We start from the raw sequence: 6,000 nt of genomic DNA on the forward strand, positions 1-6,000 counted from the left end.
TCTCACTTCTCTATTCCCACTACTTCCACCCTTATCTAAGCTTTCAACCTCTCTTATCCATACTAATGTACTGTCCTTGAAAGCTTCCAATCTTGCCATGTCCCCACACCCAACCCCACTCTACCCTGAATCTACCCAACACACTGCTTTCAGTGATCTTCCATGACACTCACAATTCTTCAGTGGCTCACTACTACACATGGTATAGGAAGTGTACCCTGAATTGGCTATCCAGTTTCATCTCCTTTCACTCCTGACCTTGTCCTTCACACTCTAATATAACTGACCTACATATAGTTCCCAGTACACACTATGTTCTCGTAATGCCACACAACTACTCTTGCTGTTAGCTTTACCTAGAAATGCTTTCTTCTGCTTGTCAACATGCCCACTCCTACTCAGTTTTCAAGTCTCAGCTCAAACACAACCACTACTAAAACCCTTCCCTGGTATTCCAGGCGGAGATCAAGAGCTCTTGCTAGATTTCATTTGCACTTGTACCTACCTCTGTTATAGCAAACAGCATACAGTATTTGAACTATTGGTCAAGATATCTGTAGTCCTATAGACTATAAGATCCTTGGTCAAAGACGACTTTTCATCTTTATATCCTCCTCACTAGTTCAATTCACACAGTCACTAGTTCCATGTATATTAATAGTTCAATGCAGATAGATATAATAAAAAAGGAGAGGCGAGGTTAATGAATAAGGTATGAGCCAATGAAAGAACATGAAAATCAACTGGACTTTGAGTACAGAAAAAAAAACACCAGATCTTAAGAAAGTACAGACATCTTTAGTACGGACATCTGTTACTGTAGTACAGATATCCATTACTAAGTCCTAAACATTAAAAAAATAGAAAAATACGGTTATTCAGGTAGTATGCAGATGACACAGAAAAAAACTTATTTTTGGACTAAGTAGACATTAAGAAGGTAAGAGTTTCCAGTGGAACAGTTGACAAAGATCAACAGAGAAGCCAGAGAACAAGATGGTTCCTTATAGGCACCAAGTAATTCATTGACCTAAATTCATGGACTGAGCAAAAGACTGCCACCTTTCTCTCAGTTCACAACCCCTCTCCTTTGTCATTATTCTGCAGGACCCCTTCTGAGTCCCCACTACCAAATCCCCAATGCCATGAGTAGTTCCCCTCCAATGGAGCCACAGGTCCAGGCCAGTGGCTTAATCTGGATGCCAGGGCAAGGGGTAGGAAGGTATCTTTGTTCTTGTGTCTAGGACTTTGAGGAAACATGAAACAACTATTTACTGCGAATTTATTTTATGGCAGATTCTGTGCCACATTACACTCACTCACTGAATTTCACAGTAATCATGAGTAATTATCCCACTTACAGATGAGGAATTTGTGTCCAAGGTCAACAGCTAAGCAATGACAGGCCCTGCCTGAAAACCTAAGAATGACAACCTCCAGAGCTTTTTCTATACCCCTCACTACCTCAAAATGGAGGGAGACGTGGTCCAGCCATTCTAGGTTAGCACTCAGGAAACATTTGCCTCCAAAACAATATTATATATGTTGATTAGAGTCTACAGTACCACTAATATATAACAGGCACACAATGAGTTTAAAAAGCTTTCCTTACTACCTTTAGGAAAGTACTAGATTTCCTGCGGTTCTGATCTGGAAATCTAAATGCTATTTATTCCTATAAGTACATTGTCAACTTTACAAACAATAGACTTGAAAATGAACTTGTGGAATACAATGGGTTCTTAAGTAAGGCTTTTCTTTAAGAATATTTTCTTGCTTCCACAAAAAATAAAAAAACCACCAAGGATAGAATGATTTTGCCTTGTTAACTTGTAAGAACGATGACACTACAAGAAACCTGTGGGAAATGTGCTTATCTGACCAGGTGCTCATTTTCAGTGGGCTGTCATTTGAATAAAACATCATACTAAACACTACAGGCCACAGCTTATGAGAGAAATGCCACAAACTACAGCAGTACAGTTGATATGCCTGTAATCTACTGACAAAACGTACTCCTCAGTAAAGTGAAACCAGATGTCTAGTGTGAAATCAGATGTCTGTGAACTTGTCTTTCTCAGTTTCCAGAGCAGTATTAGATATACTAAATACACAGCTAAGGTGTATATTAAATCCACAACTTGGCAAAATCATGACAGTTTGGACATGAAACATCAGCATTTTTATTGTAATTCTTATAAAGACATTTCCAAAATGGAAATCCTAAGTTTAAGTACTCCGCTAAATACAGTAGTATGTCTTTCTCACTTTAAGAACAGTGTCAGGGCTTTTTAAACACATTATAGAAATTCTTTCCCTTCATTTTTCAAGCTGACACACTTTATCCAGGGCTGTGGAATGATCTGATAAGGCCACATCAGGTGTCAGTCCTTGTCCCAGAAATTCTAGGATCAGATACACCAGGTGATCCCCTGTGAAAAGCAAATCCCAGGGAGGCTTAACAGCTACAGGAAAGTTGGGCACTACATGGCTTTCCACAATCAAAAGGAAGATCATAAGAAAGTAATGGGTAACCACATAGAAAAACAGGGAGGGAAATTTAAAAGTAAGTACTTATATGCCAGGCACTGTTTTTTCACACATTCTTTTATATATACTCTTTGTTCTGTTTTGATGGATAAGAAATCAAGCAGCAGAGAAATTTTAATGGCCCAAAGTGACAAAGCTAATAAAATAAGAGCCAGAAATCAAGCTCATGTCCAAAAGACTGTAAAAGTCATGCTACTGTAGAAGTTTTGGGGTGGAGTGAGGAGGGGTGGTAAATAGCCAAGAAGGAGAAAAAGAAAGAAATTTACAATTTTATCAAATAACAGTGAAATGTATATATATAAACATGTATTATGTCCCACATGTTCCATATATAATACACAGTTAAGATGTATACATGTTTAACATATATTTAAGCTGCATATTTAGTATGTGTATATATGGAACAAAAAGTTGAAGAAATAAGTATCAAATTGTTAAGTGGTCATCTGAGAGTGGACTCATAGGAAACTTTTTGCCTTTTATATCCCGCCCAGATTTAATTCTAAGTAATTTTTTTTGACTTTTCATTACTCTTATAACCAGAAAAAGACAAAGAACTATCCTAACTTAAATTTTTTAAACGAGACTAAATGCACAGAAACCCATGCAAGTTAATGGTCTACTTTCGTATTTATTTTTCTAAGCACATCATCCTTTACACCCTCCATGATTCCTAATATTAGGTTCTTCCTATGGAACAACTACAAAAGTTATCCTCATCTAATTATTATACTCGTACACTGGAAAACGACTATAACATTATTCATTATAGGACACAAATCACCAAGGTCAGTCATCCTTCTAAGTTTATTACTGAAAGTACTAGAAAGGCGGAAAAATAATTCTATTCTCCCACTACGCTGTATAGACCTGCAAACCACTATGATCAGTAGTACAAGGAAAGTCTTGTATATTAACATATAACTATTGAGAAAATCCACAAAACTGGTGAAAGGCCTGCCCCAAAACAGCCATCTCCAATACAATCTCATAATTCTCACCAACCTACTTTTATCAAAGTGCTGATAAAAGTGCTCAGCACATGGTAAGAAAGAGAGAATTAGCTATTGAATCAATGAAGGAACCCATTATCAATAAACAATCACTTCCTGGTTTTCCATAAAGTAAATTATATGGTCACCTATCACTTGAGCACAAACACATAGGCACGTTCAGGACACAGGCAGCCAGTATCAGAATAGGCAGCCTATCACAGAGGGCAATTCTACTTTTCCTGTGTAAGAATCCAAGAATGTGGTTTACTACATTCCTGCTTGTAGCTAATCTGAATTTCAACTAATCTAAAACGGTTATTTATATGTGACATATAAGATGCATAAGGAGTTCCCAACCTTGTGAGAGGAGCTGTGTTTCATTTCATCATACAGGGGAGAGGGAAGCAGTGTCTTAAAGAAGTGATAGAGAAGTCAGAAGAACCAATGAAATAGACCACACTGAAAATCACAGGAAACCTCAGAGGACTTCAGTGTCCTTTTTGGCAACTTTTCAAAAGTGAATGGAATGCTTGCGAGGAGGTACCAAGAGTGAAAGTCCAGAGAAAACGGCCCAGCCTGGTCATCTCTCTCCCCTCAAAACATCTTCTTCTGTAAGCTTGAGAGAAGATCCCAAAGAACTTCAACATTTGTCATCTTGTTACTAACTTTATGCTTCGGGGTCCTAAAGGATCTCTTCAGGAGTCCCCTTTTAAAATGTAAACATCCCTAGGGGGGTTACTGTTCATTATCAAACAGGACCTGGATTCTTTAGTGCTATGGTCTCAGGGATTAGTCAGAAAAGCTGGCTAATAAGATAGGGGCCGGAGACAGACAACTAGAGAGGACCAACGTCCCAAGGTAAAAACAGGTAAAGGCGAAGGGCAGTTTTCTATCGGGTCAAGCGGCTAAAAGGGATCCATATGCCCAAGCTGTTAAATTCCCAGGCAACTCTATAAGACTGTGTGAGCCTGAAAACAGTCCGGGGCTTGGGGCCTGTGACTTTGAAGGTGGGTCCTCCAGTTCCCAACGAAAAGGTAGAATCTGGGCCCAAGTTCACCAGGAGCAGTTCTGGACATCTAGCCCTTCTCTCTCTCTCGCCCTCAGGATAAAGTCCTAGCTCCTTCCACCCCTGACCATTCCTTACTTACCCTTTCTCCCGCTCTTCCTCGGTGAGAAGGGGTAAGTGGTTATTTTGTGCCCTCGCCCAATTTGGCCAAAACCCTAAAAGTAAAAAACGACAGATAGACACGTGCTTTAAAATCATGTTGTTCAAGCCTGAGGCTCTCCCACCACCTGCCCAACACTTCCAGGCAGAAGGCAGCGCGCCCCCACAGCGCTCCCTCACAGCCAGGGCCGGGGGCCGGACTAGTCCCCTTTGTGAGGACTGGGAGAGGGCGCGTTCTGGGGGCGCCGACTCGGCGGGGAGGAGCGGGCCAGCTCCGGGCCAGGTGTGCCGCCTGTAGCGCCGGTTTCCCACCCTAGTTAGCCAGTGGCACCAGGAAGAGGACTAGGCAGGGGTGGCCGCCGCACGCGCCTCAGATAAACACGCGCACGCACACATGCTCGCGATCACGCAGGACTCGCGGCCGCGCTCCCCTCCGCCTCCCAGCAACGCCCGCCCCGCCGGGACCGAGGCCGACTCCCAGAGAAGGGTCCCCAACCCAAGAGACCACCAAGGGTCGGCGGCTGCGCGCCCGCCCACCCCTGCCAGCCTCACAGCCCCCCACCCGCCCCCGGACGCCGGTCGCCCGCCCTCCGCACCCGCTGCGCAGCTCAGCCCGGGGGATGCCCCGCGCAGGCCCCGCCCTCCGCCGGCGGCAAGCTCCGCCCCGCTCCCTCGGCGCGCGCTGGCCGCCCGAAGCTCCGCCCCCGGCAGAAAAACTGGTCTCTGGACCGCCCGCCCAGGTCGGGCTCAAAATGCGGCGTGGATCTGAAAGGATCAGAAACAACACTAATTCAGCAAGCTATTATTGAGCACTTGCCCTAAGCTCAGCAACGTACTAACGGGGGAAAGGACAATAAAGAGCCGAAAAGTCTATGAAACTGTGTCTTCAGCTCCTCCTCTTGTTTTAGAAGTCAGAAAACAGAGAACCCTCACAATTGCTTAAGTGCAGGGCAGTAGTGGCAAAGCACCTCACTAGCGATCTCTGGGCAACTCCTCATTGCATTTTTTCCTACTCATGTGCACTCAGGAAAACTATTCAGTTTTGCTGCCTCCAGGTAAACCAAAGTGAGTAATACAGGACAGGCGGTTTACTTGAGTGAAACCGGAATTTCATACTGAAGCTTTTGCCCTTAAATGGTACAAACTCCTTTTTTTTTTTTTTTTTTGAGGCGGAGTCTTGCTCTGCCGCCCAGGCTGGAGTGCAGTGGCGCAGTCTCGGCTCACTGCAAGCTCCGCCTCCCGGGTTCACGCCATTCTCCTGCCTCAGCCTCCCTAGTAGCTGGGGACTAC

At 43.6% G+C, this 6,000-nt stretch overlaps 1 protein-coding gene across 5 annotated transcripts in view; it reads right to left on the minus strand.

The window, feature by feature from the left end:
- IMMP2L (inner mitochondrial membrane peptidase subunit 2) overlaps nucleotides 1-5,374 on the minus strand; it is an 894,195-nt gene extending 888,821 nt beyond the window's left edge. For 3 of the 5 annotated variants that reach the window (XM_030826759.1, XM_003261198.4, XM_030826757.1), the window contains exons 1-2: nucleotides 5,307-5,374; nucleotides 4,694-4,766 (exon numbers count right to left, since the gene is read on the minus strand). The gene's annotated coding sequence lies outside the window, so the exon portion shown is untranslated. Of the gene's footprint in view, nucleotides 1-4,693; nucleotides 4,767-5,102 lie in introns of all 5 variants that reach the window. The other 2 variants (XM_030826756.1, XM_004090195.3) reach the window with 2 other exon arrangements.
- Between the last annotated feature and the right edge of the window lie 626 nt (nucleotides 5,375-6,000).

The sequence above is a fragment of the Nomascus leucogenys genome, chromosome 13 (assembly GCF_006542625.1).
Source record: "Nomascus leucogenys isolate Asia chromosome 13, Asia_NLE_v1, whole genome shotgun sequence".
Classification (NCBI taxonomy): domain Eukaryota; kingdom Metazoa; phylum Chordata; class Mammalia; order Primates; family Hylobatidae; genus Nomascus; species Nomascus leucogenys.